The following is a 15,277-nucleotide window of genomic DNA, read 5'->3' on the forward strand; positions in this document are numbered from 1 at the left end:
AATGATTTTGGACATTTTTTTTGTTTGGTTTTTTGCCTATTATAAGAGGCATTCTACTAGAAATGTCTTATAAGAGGCTCCAATTCTATAAGTACCAAAATTAGATCTATTTCAATTCTATAAGTCTTATAACTTGAAAAATGACTCAAACACCCCCGTCCATATACTCCTAGCTTCATTTCTCTCTTCTTTCATTTTCATTATCTTATTTTCCAAATAACTCCATTACCCTAGTCACCACCGACTACTACCACCACCACCACCACCACCACCACCACCATCATTACCTCCACCACAACCACCGTACTATTAAGACTATCACCACCACCACCACCGTGCTATTAAGACTATCACCACCACCACCACCACCACCATCACTACCACCGTATTATTAAGACCAATATCATCACCTTTACTACCACCACCATCGTACTATTAAGACTATCACCACCACCACTACCGTGCTATTAAGACATCTACCACTTCTACTACCACCACCATTATCACCGTGATATTAAAACCAATATCATCACATCCACTACCACCACCACCGTGCTATTGAGACCACTACTACTACCACCGCCAATTAAGGTAATTTCCTAAAATCGATATTGTAATTATCAAAATTGATTTGAAACCGAAAATCAAACTAGACGTTTGTTTCAAATTAATATATTCAAGTTAAATGTGATGTAAAGTAGGGTTATATTTGTTAAATAATCATCTATAAGATGTCATATATTTGTTTTTTATATTTTTACAAATGCTTATAAGAGGAACTTAAAATAAAAAACAAACCACTTTTATAATACCATATTATAAGACTCTCTTACAAAACATGGTATTATAATACCCTATTATAACTTAACCCAGAAAAACAAATAGCCCCTAAATGTATCCATCTCTTCGCCCAAACTCATCATAAAACTTTTTTTTTTCTCCTCCAAAGATCTCCACTGATCGAACAAATCAATACATCTTCTTTATTTCAATCTCGCGGCACAAAATTCTTTTTGTTTCTTCATTCAAAAACTAACGGGATTCTGCTTGCATTAGTTTTGGTTTCTTAATTATTAGTATTAGTTTTTAAATCTGGTTGATCTATTACCTTCATTTTATACGTGCTTTATAGGAACACAAATTAAATTTGTTTTTTTATTGCTTTTCTTATGTTATTAATTTTCCTATTCTTGGATTACAGATTTACATGCTACTGTTGATTGATACGTTACGCAAGTAGAAACAATGTGGTTTGGTTTCATGCACCTCAGCTTCGGTCACGCCATACTGGTCTGATTGAATTCACTTCTTTTTACAAATTGGTATGTTCTCTGTGCCTTCATTTTTTCTTTTCTTAGTTAATTTTGGGATCAGCAGTAAAGGAGTCTTATTGTTCCATGATTCACGTAACTCTGTTCACTATTTGTTATTGCTAAAGGATAATTGTGTTAAATTTGCTATTAACTCTTACATTTCAGTTTCAATTTTACAATTTGCTATATAGTTTGTGGTATTTGTGCTTTTTAATTTGTTGTAAGGCTTCAAATTACATGGTGATCCCTTTTCAATTCAAACAAGTATTATTGTTAGCATTCAATGAAAATCAGACACTGAACACTTTTTTTTTATAGGTAGAATTTTTATTTGATAACCTCCCAAGTCTTAGCCACTAGGCCACTAGGACGTGATATTTCTTGGGCACCTCCATGTATATTTGATACATGACATCAAACAGAAATATTATAATATATTATAAAGCAGAATGTTAGAGTATTAGATTTACAAATATAACAAAATGAAAATATCTAATTGATTGGATTTCCATCCCTGAACAATATTGGCAAGAGAAAGACTTAAAATTTATCTTCTCACATTTTGAACCAAAGTACTAAGAGAATGAGAAGTTTGGATTTGAGGCAAGTGTCAACCATCACATAGGGCTCTCAACAATTGGATCTGCCAATACAAGTTTTCCTTTGAATCACGTTAGCAACAAACAACAAGACATGTCTCTCTCTTTTGTGAGATGAAGTAGTGGCTTGTTGCTAATTACAGGGATCAGGCTCAAAGTGGTTTTTCCTCAAATGGGCCCATGCCTATTTTGGCATCAGAGTTTAATACAAATGGCAAGTGGAAATTATGTAGTAGCGAGTGGAGTGTGGCTGTCTTGTTTGGACCGCTTGGCGACTGATCAGGTTCAACTTGGCAAGTAGGGAAGGAGGAGGTCAAATTTGGGTTGGGATGAAGTAGGCCTAGCCAGAATGTTTCACAATATACCTGAAATGATCCGTCCTCCACTCACATTGCAATGGTTTGTGTATTCTAATCCATTAATGATGTAGGCCTAGCCAGAGTCTAGGAAGCACGGATACTGACACGCGACATGGATACGACACGACACGGATATGCGGACACGGCATTTTTCAAAAATATATGACACGGATACGTCATGGACACGTTTGAATAATATATATATTTCGCCGTCACAGAAAAGTGTGAGGGGCTGAAACCTAACTAAGCCGTCCTCTTTTCTCTCTCAACAATTTCTTGTATGCGTGAGATTACTGTTCTGGCGTGTCCCCTACGTGTCCCCGCGTGTCGGAAATTAAAAAAAAAATTATAAAATCAGATACTCCAAATCGCGTATCTGACGCGTGTCGGGGAGTGTCCGTGTCGGACACCGATACTTCACCCTTAGAGACGTGTCGGTGCTTCATAGGCCAGAATATCTGTGTGCGGATTTTGTCAATATTTTCGATGCAAAAGTAAGGGAAGTTATCTTTTAGGTATTATTATCTGTGCAATAGGGTAAGGTGTGTTTTATTGTGTAATTAAGGGGTACTTTTGGAAAAAAAATAGCAAGCACCAAAATAAGTGTGGTACTCTTTTTTAGATTTAAGTATTAGAGATACCTTGCATTATGTAACGATTAATGCTATGGTCCCAGCCGCTATTAGCTATATATGTCCCAGCCCACAAAACTTGCATGCCTCAAATAAACTGGTAATCGTGTAAAGTCTGTGGCGTATGAGAATGTTTAAAAGCACCAGATATAACATGTGTGCAGCTCATAATCTGGAAACTTGGTCCTGCTACTGGTGTGGGGTCATGACCAAGCATGAATGGAGAACATAGAGATTTTTATTCATCTATTGTAGTGATTATGAACCAAGGACCTTAATTCATGCACCAGGAAGCAGTGAGCCTTGCCACAGCTCATTTGGCTGTACTAAAACCATATCTATATAGAAGGAGCTACAAAGGTTTGGAGTACTGTGTGGAATATAGGTCAATTTGTTTCAGTTGTGTATACACAGATTACCAGTGTGTATCTCTCCCGTGGTGCTTAATTTTAGTGGAGAATTGTGTGATGGAAGATGATTGAATGTGAAGGGGGACATGAGATTGATGTACGGAAAAGGAATTGGATCAGTTTCTTTTAATGCAATGTCGCAAGGGTGGCTTTGAATTACTGGAAAAATGAAAGGGTGGAAGCACACATATGGAGTTTGATACCTTTGTTTATTCATAAAACTAAACTTCATTGATGAAGCACCTTGTATCACTGCCATACTGTGGTTTTTATGTGAAGACTCGTGGCCTTGAAATGAGAAGGGCCAATTCTTGGATGACACAAGTCATAATTTGCATTTACAAGCTCGTATGACATGCTTTGAGGATTAAGTAAAAGTATGTTGTGGTTGCTCATAAGTAGTCATCTTTGGTGGAATGTGTACAATTGTTGTTGTAACCTATTGGCGGAAGCTTCAATAACGGTTAAACATCAACTATTATTTTTAATTAACAGAACAAACACATAAAACTAGGGTTTAAACCTTCAACATTAAGAAATAGATAATCTTCAATAAGAATCAATCTAACAATGAAGGCCTATATGCCTTATGCCTTGAGATAATAAACTCACTTACTAAATCTAATAATGTAGTTATTTTATTTTATTATTTTTTACTTTTACTGACAATTATCGTCAAGTAACGATTTTACTTCTAATACAATTGATGCTAGTTCTCCAACTCTGTGTGCGTTGTCAAGGCTGTGATTGAGGTTTCCCAACTTTTCTGATACAACCTTGACAATGTATTTTAGCTCTCCAAGTTGTATCTCCAAATCTTCATTTCTCCTGCAAATTAGTGAAAATTAGACACATATATCCATATCACTATATAATAACTATGAATACTAAAATGACGAAATTACCCACTTTTGAATGTTTTGCTCTTTCCTGATTCGTTCATTTTACTTGCATTCCTGATTTCCTCTTTTGAATTGAATTTAATAACTGATTTTCATATTTGCTCCTTTAATTGCTACTTCGTGGTAAAACTTTTATGCTATATCATGTGGTAAGCGTAAGTGGTTACTAGGTGGTATTTTACCAATTAACATGGACATGTTAATTTCTTTAAAAAATCCGTGTCAGAAGCACAGAGACATAGACACGTTGTGCATACGATTTCAAACCATGGTTTCATCTATACCCTAAAAGGTTAAAGGACTATGAAAGTAATCTACTAACATAGCTACTAACTCCATGCTATGCCATGTAATCTACTATCATAGTTACTAACCCTATGCTATGCAATGTAATATATTAACATAGTTACTAACTCCATGTAAGAGTCCAAGAATTAGTTGTCCCCATTTCCTACTTCATATATGTCGTTGTGTCGGACACCTTAACATAGTGGATTTGTACTTGGCATTGGCGGTTTCAAGGTTTTTCTTTACTGTAGCATGAAGTTTGGCAAGAGGGTCTATCATCTCATCTGCCATAACACGAGAATTATGAAGAGAAGGCAAAGAGACAAGGTCTAGTTTATGGTTCGGTAGCTTAGAGTAGACAATCTGAAATGGTGTTTTGAAGAGTTGTAGGCAAATTCAGCTTGTGTGAGTGCTAAATCCCATTGAAGAGGCGTCTCACCAGAGTGGCGTCAAATAAGATTCCTCAATGTCCTTCACAACCTCGGTTTGGCCATCTGTTTATGGATGAGCTGTGCTACTGAATTTCAAGGAAGTATTCAATCTCTTCCACAAGGTATTCCTAAACCAACTCAAAAATATAGTGTCTCGATCAGAAGTGATTGTTTTAGGAACTCCATGCAATCGAACAATTTCTCGTAAGAAAATATTTGCAATATTCATCGCATCCATTGTTTTCTTTCTTGGGATAAAATGTGCCATCTTTGTAAAACGATCTACAACAACAAAGGAGGAGTCATTACCTCTTTGAGTACGAGGCAAACCAAGGACAAAATCCATAGAAAGGTCTTCCCAAGGGGCTTCTGGAACTGGCAATGGAGTATACAACATCATATTCGGCCAACAAAGCTTGTTTACAGCGGCAAACATCGGAAGTATGGCCAGGTTTGCCACACTTTAAACATGTGTCTTGTTTTGTGTGGAGATACGGATTTTGGGGTTTGTTTTTGGGAGGATTTGGCTGATTATTAAAGGTGTTTTGGTGCTGAAATCTGGTAGATGGTGTTGGATTGGTCTTGGTTAATGGGGGCTTTTCCTTTGGAACTGGCTGTTAACCCCTCGTCACTTGACCATGTTGGGATTAGTCCAACATGGGCATGTGTATGCCTAAATGTTCATTGGAGCATGAAGGCATGTACTCAATGGTGTTGGCATGTGCGAGCGATGGTGGCATCGTGTGCAGCATGGGCTGTCGTCACTTGACCATGTTGGGATTAGGCCAACATGGGCATGTATATGCCTAAATGTTCATGGGAGCATGAAGGCATGTACTCAATTGTGTTGGCATGTGCGAGCAATGGTGGCATCATGTGCAGCATGGGCTGTGCATGCTCTATGGCCTGGATGGCTTGATTGAGCAGTTGCACTTGTGTGCAAAGTAGGTTGGGATTCGGTTATGGCAGTGGGATAGGCATTGTTGTAATCAAAACACAAAGGAGCAGCTGTCGCAGTTATGGAACTGCCACAGACATGGCAGATGTTTAATTTAGGCAACGTTAGTTATTCTGTGTGTCAAACTAGTGTGCATCATGTGTTGATAAGTTGCTTGGCATGTAACACATGGATGCCACTTGTAACTATATTGTAAAGGATTATGGTCCTTATAACCAGGCACCCATGTACTGTGGAAGGCAGGAGGTGTGAGCTGTAATCCCTTAATTGTGAAGCAATAAAATTGGGCATGGCCCTTACCATTGAATCCTAGTGATCTTGAGTGAGTGCTGGAATTCTTGTAAGTGTGTTAGAATTCTAGTGTGAGTGACTAAGCCTGAACTAGTGGGCATCATAGGGCAGAAAATTTGGTCTCAGATTTCTCCCTGCGACACTGGCCCGTCTGGCCATCTAATGGTGATAAATAGTGCAAACAGTGAAGGTAGGTTTAAATAGGCCTTCAATAGCCTCCACATCTTCCTTCTCCAGTGCTCGTGATGGTATTTCATCATTCCATTATCCCTGCACCGAATCTACAAAGAGAGATTCCACCAGTATCTTTGAGTTCCAATGCAAACCAGCATCATTAAAATCTCTCCTCCACCGTCTTGCTATGCTCGTGCTTATATAGGCTAGTTATGATTAGCCTCAGCCCAAACAGTTTAAACCGAATCCAATCAAAGATCCCCACAATTGTCTAAAGCAATAATAACTACCTAGAGCACCTTGTTACTAGTTCCAAGACACTTAAACCCAGCAGCGAAAACCAGCGAAACTCGGTAAGAACGAAACTGAATCGGTGTGACTCAGAAGTAAGGACTGTCGCTAACACTGAGAAGAGATATTCTCCTGTCTCATCAGCGACAGTGTATTAGACTATTAGTTAAGTCAGTTCCTTCAATAAGCCTTCCCGCTAAAATTCAACTTCCAGATCAATAAACATAATTAAATATGTAAAGAAAAATAGATGGATAAAAAGATAAAACTCTGGTACAATTAAAATATTAAAAGTTGAATCAAGTATACTAAGAACTTAATCATAGAAGTAATTACCCGTAGAGAGGAAGTACTCCGTTTCTTCATTTTTCTTAATTTTTTACATATCACTATGGCGCTGAGGACACCAAGAAAAGCTGTAAAAAGCGTGGCACATACGATGATGACAATAAGGTTTGATAGTATTTGATTGCTCGTACGGTATACCAAGCTGTTGTGCGTCGATGTGTGATCTTATCCCTGGCAGTGGGCTGATATGCCAGGGAATTATGGACCCTGATGGTGCTTCCATTGCTCTGTTATACAAAGAAAATATTATTATCATCAAACAAGATCAGCTAGAAGCTATGGATTAGAGATAAGCTTATGGGAAGGGCTTAGAGGAAGGGAAGATACGGTCATGGTGTACGGAGATATGGAGTACACTAAGTTTCTATCAATCTGAACTTCTATTATCATATCTAGGTTTAAATTATGGTCAATTAGATGTATATCGAGCTCAATGTCGTATATGAGGGCATAGTGTCTATGTACAAATTTCTAGCCATAAATCTGCCCTAAATGCATAATAGTGTTTCTGTTGGCATCGTCTCACCTATTGTGATTTGTAAAGCCAATTACTGCAACAGCTCTCAGTTAGCATCAAAAGCAACTGCATAAAATAGTTGTGTCACGTTATAAAGGTGGAGAGATGTGTCACATATCATAGGATAAAATAGTGTTTACTTAGAGAAACTGGGATGGCCACTGATGAATGTAACTTCGCGCCAAGAGCCAATTGTTGGAGATGTTTTTTCCTTTCTTCTTAGTTGAATTTTTTTGGATGAAGTGTCCTCAAATGGCCTTGTCACATTTAAAATGTCAGTTGATGTCAGTAAGAAGAAATGGGCAACACGGGGAACAATTTGCAATGTTCTTGGCATGCTTAAAGATGTGAATATATATTCTGATACCGATGGGATTCGAACCCGTGACCTAGCGGCTGGGCTCAACAGGTCTGAGAAATTAATCGCTTGAACCGTGAACACAAAGCCCAAAGCAAAATGAAAAATGAAAAAGCAATAAATATACGCCACATAAGAAGCAAATTTTGGTGTTCTCAAAAAGCTGTCGTGTTTTTTGAACTTGCAGAATGCCAAACGACCTTTTGGCGTCCATCGACAAAGTGGCTTTTAGATATGTTGCCAATCTCCCCCTTAGTGTCGCTTATTGTACGTTTGTTCCTTGATTTTTCATCATGTTATATATGATTTCTTGGAATAAAAAGGAAGAAAAATGCTTCTTATGCATTCAGGATATACTCTTTTAGAATCTCTCAGTCCAATTTGGGTCACTTCCTCTTGACGGACATTTGAATTTTTCGGCAAAGTTCATCATTCCTAACGTCTTGATTCGATTTTATTTTGCAGAGAGTTTTAATACCCTATCCACATTGGAATATAATCCTAAATTTCCTCTATTTATTTTTCAAGGAATATATTTTATTAAATTTATGAAATAAATTATACAAATAATTTGGAGGTCAAGCGTGCAACAAATTGAGTTGCAAGACTTTTCCGAATAGCAAATTCAATTGTTCTAAACACATTCATTGGAACCTGTCGTCATCACATTGTTGTCCATTACTTTTTGCACGCTTCTAAGCAGCTCAACTGCTTTCGACGCTAAAAAAAAATCAAATGTATCAAAGGCAAATGGGACGAAAGAATGTTGGTTAGCAACATATGCTCTTACGTGTTTCTCCACCTTCGCCATAACTGCGCTATTAGCTGCTTCTCCTACACAGAAATCTCCATTCCCAAACTGGAGACACTCTAGTAACGGCAACACATGCATGCTTACTCTCAAATCTCAAACTAGTTATAAATCAACACATCTGCTAGTTGGGGCGTCGATCTACCTTCTCTACGGTATGTAAAGAAGTTCACTGGAGCCTCCTTATTCACCTGTATACCAGCTTGCCAAACCACGTCATACAAAACATCTCTCACGTGGTCATGTTTGTATTTAAACCCAAGGAAATACATGCACTAAGCTGCATGGTCTCTAAATGCATTAAGGCAACTCCTTTTGCACATAGGATAACAATCACCATCTGTATACAAAAGAATCATAAACTCTGGTAACGGAGGATGGTACGATATTCAACTGGAGACATACGCTATCCAAAACCTTCTATAGAAATAACCAGGAGGAAGTCCTTCACATGCTCAGACCTCAAACAACCAACAACAGCTTTCTGACAAGCTGACAACTCAAAATCTCTATTATTCTTACCAAAGTATGCTTCCGCCAACACATGTGGTGGTTTAGAGGGGGGCATAAACATTTAAGAATAGAGTATTGAGATTAGCGTCGGGAAGCTAGAGTTGTAGTTCAACAAAGGCACTATCATAATCATCACCCATATGAGTACCACTGTGAGTTCTAAGAATGTGATTATGAAGCTCCCTGAACTGGACTCATGATGCTACAAAAGCAAAACTGATGAGGTTTGATGCACAATAGATGCCAATACTATCATGTCACAAAGGAAGAGTAGACAAACGCCATTGCAGATCCCCAAAATCGGGGCCGCCGTCAGACACAATAATGCTTTGAAGAGTCTAGTGGAGTCCATGATAAAAAAAAGCTGAGGTGCCGCGCTAAAGTATGTCGGTGGACATGTACAAAGAGCAAACACCAGTTTAGATGAACCCACACATGTTTGCGCAAGTGTTAGTTCACACTGCGGGTCTTTAAGTTGAGCTAATAAACTCATCAATTTTAAAGTTTTCTCAACTTGCTTACGAACAAAGCCTATAATGAGCATCTGTGCTAACTACCCCTCCAAACATCCTAACCCTTAACTGGGGACGAGATATATCTGGTGGAAATAGACTAGAAAATGAACACTGAGGATCCGCCGATGGACAAAAGATCTTTGTTTTTGTCACATTAAGGACAGGCCCGAGTGACGGACTTGCTTCCTAAATAATGTATAAAGCTATCGCTACCTGCTCAGTGTCACCAATCAAAGTCCTATCATCTAAATACCAAGCCTAGAGTTCTAGCTGACATTTTAATTGTATACACAACACAATTGGATGTAGGACAAGTGCAAAAGAGAGCCTAAATAGTCACCTTTGTTCGATTCCTGTTGTTGATCATATGTGATCATGCCCTAAGTATAGTCTCGTCAGCTGGCTATACAAGAATTTGACCCATGGAGCAATAGGTGAGCACCGGATACGAACCTCTCTTAGTATAGTTGTTCGGTCCACAAGGTTGAAAGCATTTTTAAAATCCACAAGTAATATAGTGCAAAATGAGTTATCACTGTTGTTACCAACAAACCGGTTAACGACATGCAGAATTGCCTCAGCTTCACCAGGCACACCAACACTACCAAACTACAAAATATCCGAGGTATTGTACCATATCTAACACTACTCCTTTCATAGCAATCTTAGACACAAGACTACGCTAAACCATGCCTACTGCTATAGGATGGATGTTGTTATTTGGCTTGATCAATGGAGTAAGCGGTGTACTGGCAATAAACTCTGCCAAAACCTGAGGACACCGTCCTTGCAACCAAAGATTCATCACTGGCGTCAATGTTTCCATAAGATCTGTAGCCACAGTAGCAGCAACACCACTCATGGCATCTAGCAAAAGCTTGGCACGGAGACCATCACGTCCACATGAAATGTCTGATAAGCACCCATAAGTGTAATAAAAACCCCATAGAGATATTGTATATTGGTTAATTATGCGTTTAAAAATTAAATATGAAATAATTGTGTTTTTATGAAAGGTGGAACTTGGGAGGGTTGGGTCGGGTTGAAGCATAACCCGAGTTTCAAATGCTTCAACCCGAGCCCAAGACCAAGCCCTAGTTAGTCCTTAAATTTTCAGCCCAAACCCTAGTCCGACTAATTCGGGTTAGTCAAACTTCTCAAGTTTTTTTTTTGAAATTAGGAGGTAAAAAACACCAAAATTAAAATCTTCTAATGAAATCAAAGAGATTTGATTGTTTGAAAGGGAAAATAACATTGTTAATTACATTATTCTCTCTAAAATAGAGATTCTAAACCTTATTTTTTGCAAGAACATAAAGATTGAAAGATATACGTACATATATGCACACGAGCTCAGGTTTTTCGGTTTTTTGATATTCTAACCCGAGCCCAACCCAAAATCGAGTCGGGTTTTGATTTTACAAAACCAAGCCCGGACCACGGATTTGACATGTTTGTCCAAGACCAACAAAATTCGGATTTTAGTCCTTTGGGCTTGGGTTAACTCGACCCACGTTCCACCCCTACTTTTTATGCTTTCGCAGGTTTTGACATTCAACGACAAAACTCCAGCAAAACACGTGTTTTAAGCATGAAACCCTAACAGAATAGTGTTTGTACTTGAAGTCTTATTACTTAGCACATGTGAAGCTCAACAAAATCTGACTAAAGTTCGGAAACTCAAACAGGACATTTCCAGGTCAGAATAGGATTAACGTGCAAACAAATCGTCAAACTTCCGACGCTCATATCTTTTGATCCTGAACTTTGATTTCGGCAAGTGAACTGTCAAAACGATTAGTACGGCGAGCTCTATGCAAAGACGGGACTTTGTACAAAGTCAATGATATTTTGTTTATTTGATGTTACTCAAACTCTCACATAGTCAAGTACCTTACTTACAAAATTATTCGATGTTTGTATAGCTCGAGTAAGAGTTTCGTTCCATGCCTAAACACTAGAGCTTGTTTAAACAATGGTGCTGAAATTTCTCTTGGGAATTCTTTTGGTGAGAATGATTTTTTAAGAAATTGTTTTTTACATTACACTACACTTACCTTAATTCAATTGAAAGTTACAAACAACAATTTGATTCTAAATTACGAGAGAAGATATAAGAGAGAAATATATAGAGGATTAAATATAGTCATGTGAAATCAATTACAATTTCTAGGGTTTTCATCATTGCATCTCTAATCCTCATCGGCTTCATAGGCAAACCCGAGTCGGATTCAAGTTTTGGTCCCTAACACGTTGAACTCATTTATGAGAACAACCTGTTAGCTTGAAGAATTGAGTGATATTTCATCTCTGAAATGTCCATTCAATCCCTAGTCTTACTCTACACCAGGCATAAAAAATTCGAGGACTGATTCTACGAGGAAATAGCGCACGCAACTTGTAACGCCCCGATTTTTCAGACAATTGAATATTCAGGTAAAAGAGCTCAATCTGAATATTCAACAATCTAGTAAACCAATACGTGAGCAGGTTTGACTCACACGAGTCCAAACTAGAATTAAAATATAAAACCCCTTATGAACATCGCGTTCTAAAAAAAAACCGCAAAATTTCTTCTGTATTTCTAACATTTCATAAATTTAAAACCTGTCATAACCTGAAAAATCAAATAATATACTTATATTTTAATATATTAAAACCTCAGCCGTAAACCCAACTACTAAAAGATATTGATTCATGGCACCGACTACTTAACCATCTTGACAAATGCCAGTTAAATCAAGTAGTTACATCGCCCCAAAACCAATCTCATACCCTAGATCGGTCTTTCACAATTGAACGTTAATTCATGTCATAGTTTCTAACTAATGGATGCATCCTAATATAGATTCATTATTAAGACAATAAAGAAATACTAAATTATTACAAAATAACTTAAATGAATAAATTTAGGAATAAGAACAGCTATAAGAACTGTCTTAGCCGATCAGAGTACGTTTCACGTTAAATTTTTTCTTAGTGAGCACATACACCTTTTCCTGTTTTCTAGGAGCCTGTTTGTCCCTGTCATTTAATATTTTCTAACACGCAACGTTAGAAAGTTAACCAGTATATAATAATCAACGTGAATTAAATTTATTAACAGCTAACAAGATTTACTTAATGGCTTACCTTTCAGCTACATCGCAATGCTTGGCTTTACCGTTTTTCTTATAAAAGTCTCCACGTACTTAATTAATAAACAAATATTTAAGAAAACACTTAAACGATCAACGTCAATAACTATTGTTAGATACTACGTATTACGAGATTAAGTTCATGCTTAACACGTAGAATCATATGCTAAAACCAAATTAAACATTAATAACCTATATAGAATAACCGATTTCCTTGTTATAAGGGGTGCGGTTTTTCCTATGGAAGCGGCTGAGCCGGGTGGCTGCCTACGTACCCATTTAGGGATCAAGCTAATCATAGTTCTCCTATTGGGGTGTAAGGTTCTATGAGAATGGATTAAGCCATTCCAATGAGGAAGGCGGTATGGGTTCCTCACTCATATTCTAATTATGTAATGTCCACTAATTAACCGATTCTCAACTTGAATCGGTATTCTACCTAGTATGTCCCTTCACGTCTACTTATTTGAGGTTTTTTCCAAATTCTCAAGCAAATGAACCAAAAATCTCCATACCAATAAAAGAATATTAATTTATACTATTCTATCTAAAATATAGTTATGCGAAAAAATCAAACCATAAATTACGCGTGGCCTGGCGTTGGCCCTAGCGATATGGCATATAAGTGACTTGGCTGCTGCCTAAAATGGCCTAGTGATGGCCTAGTGCGGCCGTTGATATGGCTTGATGCGACCTTGCTGCGGCCTTGTTGTGGTCTGACACGACCGGGCACGGTGTATATATATATATAAGCTAATAATTAATAATCAACTGAAGGTGAATTTCACATATTGTACACTAAGAAGTCACAGAAGAAATTAGAAGATATGGGTAGTGTCCAACATAAAGTATATTTGTTCAATACATACATATGATGCATGTCTACGACAAGTCTAAAAGATGAAGTATGCAATTAAATTACTTGCTAACTAATGATTTCAGGGTTCACAATCCATTCAAGATAAACATGAAAACTAGGTACCGAAATTCTCCAGCCCAGCTCTCTTCCAATAGCTCCTGATCCGTAGAGACAGGGAGTGCTCAAACCACATAATCAAAGTCGTTTTCCCTTTCCAATTCCCTGAGCACCAGCTCTTTTTCCCCCTTAGTTTCGCGAAGGTTTTCCCCCAAATATAGAGAGAGAGACATAGATCGAATGTGAGAGAGAAAAAACCACCGAGAGTTCTCCCTTTTTCTTTTCTTTTCTCGATAGCCCACGGGCCCATATATTAGGAGCAGCCCCAATATAAAACAAGACTTAAGAAGTGGCCCAATAATTATATAATGGCCCAACAGAATAACAAGCATAATACAATAACCAGGCCCAATATAAAATTTAACCCAATGAAAAACCCCATATCAATTAATCAAGCCCGTCAAATGATAAATGTTAAATCTCGCCATATACGCAATTATCTAGAGTGGTATTGAACTAACACATAAAATGACCGGTTTACCCGTAGGTGAAATTCCGGGTCATTACACGACTAGTCCCAGTGTCACCTGGGTCGCGCGCGCTACTCGATCTTGAGTTTCAGACTCTGAACTTGGTCGTACTCTGTCATTTTGTGACAGGATGCAAAATAAAACTTGTTCTTCCTAATCGAATGTCTCAGGCCACTAGAAATCGAATATGTTCCTCACATGAGCATCATTAACTCTCTACAAAGAGAGTTTTAACTCATGATCCTAAGATGTTTGAACTAAATAAGAAGAAGTAGGAAGAAAACAGGTTGAGAGAGAAGAAGTTTTTATTTCTATAGAGAAGGCTCCATTAATAAGTTACAAGGAAACTTTCCTTCCTTTCCCCAAAACTAAAAACATTCCATCTACATATGAAAACTAGTTTTTGATTTCAATCCATAGAATGAGTGGAAACATGAGTGCTCCCCCCATTATCTTAGTGCCACTTCTTCATTTAATGCTCCTTTAGTGCACCACTTTGTTAGTGTTCATTTAGTAGAGAAACCACTAAGTGATGGACCCACGTACTTTGACCAATGGTGGGTCTATGTGGGCCCTAGTGATTTTTACAACTTCATGTCTTTGTGTAGAGCTCGCCGCACTAATTGCTTTGACAGTTCCCGTGCCGAATTCAGAGTCCAGAATCAAAAAATATGATCGTCAGAAGTTCCACGATTTTTCTACATCGTTGTCTTGATTTGACTTGGAAGTGGTTGGTGTTGAGTACACGTGTTTTATTCTAGCCTTTTTGAGCTTCAAATGGGTAGAAAGAGAAGACTTCAAGTTAAAGCACTATTTCATACAAATTTTTCATGCTAAAACACAAGTTTTTGCGTTTTGCTAGAATTTTGTTGTTAACTGCCGAAACTTGTGAAAACACGAAAATACATTTAATTTACATTTATTAAATACATAATCAACTAATATGTAATGTCTCTACGGGGTTTATAACATAGTTTTGGGTGC

The 15,277-nt window shown here is 37.7% G+C and overlaps 2 long non-coding RNA genes across 3 annotated transcripts; one reads left to right on the plus strand and one right to left on the minus strand.

Annotated features, from left to right (window-relative positions):
- Nucleotides 1-858: 858 nt before the first annotated feature.
- LOC147503743 (uncharacterized) lies at nucleotides 859-7,985 on the plus strand. The gene is made up of 2 exons (XR_015192819.1): nucleotides 859-1,322; nucleotides 3,068-7,985. It is a non-coding gene; the product is annotated as an uncharacterized LOC147503743 (long non-coding RNA).
- LOC147503744 (uncharacterized) lies at nucleotides 3,772-14,479 on the minus strand. Of its 2 annotated transcripts, XR_015192817.1 has the most exons (5): nucleotides 13,830-14,479; nucleotides 7,654-7,770; nucleotides 7,523-7,579; nucleotides 6,985-7,223; nucleotides 3,772-4,141 (listed from the first exon to the last, which is right to left on the minus strand). It is a non-coding gene; the product is annotated as an uncharacterized LOC147503744 (long non-coding RNA). The 2 variants fall into 2 exon arrangements; XR_015192816.1 differs by lacking the exons at nucleotides 7,523-7,579; nucleotides 7,654-7,770; nucleotides 13,830-14,479 and having other exon boundaries at nucleotides 6,985-7,516.
- Between the last annotated feature and the right edge of the window lie 798 nt (nucleotides 14,480-15,277).

This window comes from Coptis chinensis, chromosome 4, assembly GCF_015680905.1.
Source record: "Coptis chinensis isolate HL-2020 chromosome 4, ASM1568090v1, whole genome shotgun sequence".
NCBI classification, from domain to species: domain Eukaryota; kingdom Viridiplantae; phylum Streptophyta; class Magnoliopsida; order Ranunculales; family Ranunculaceae; genus Coptis; species Coptis chinensis.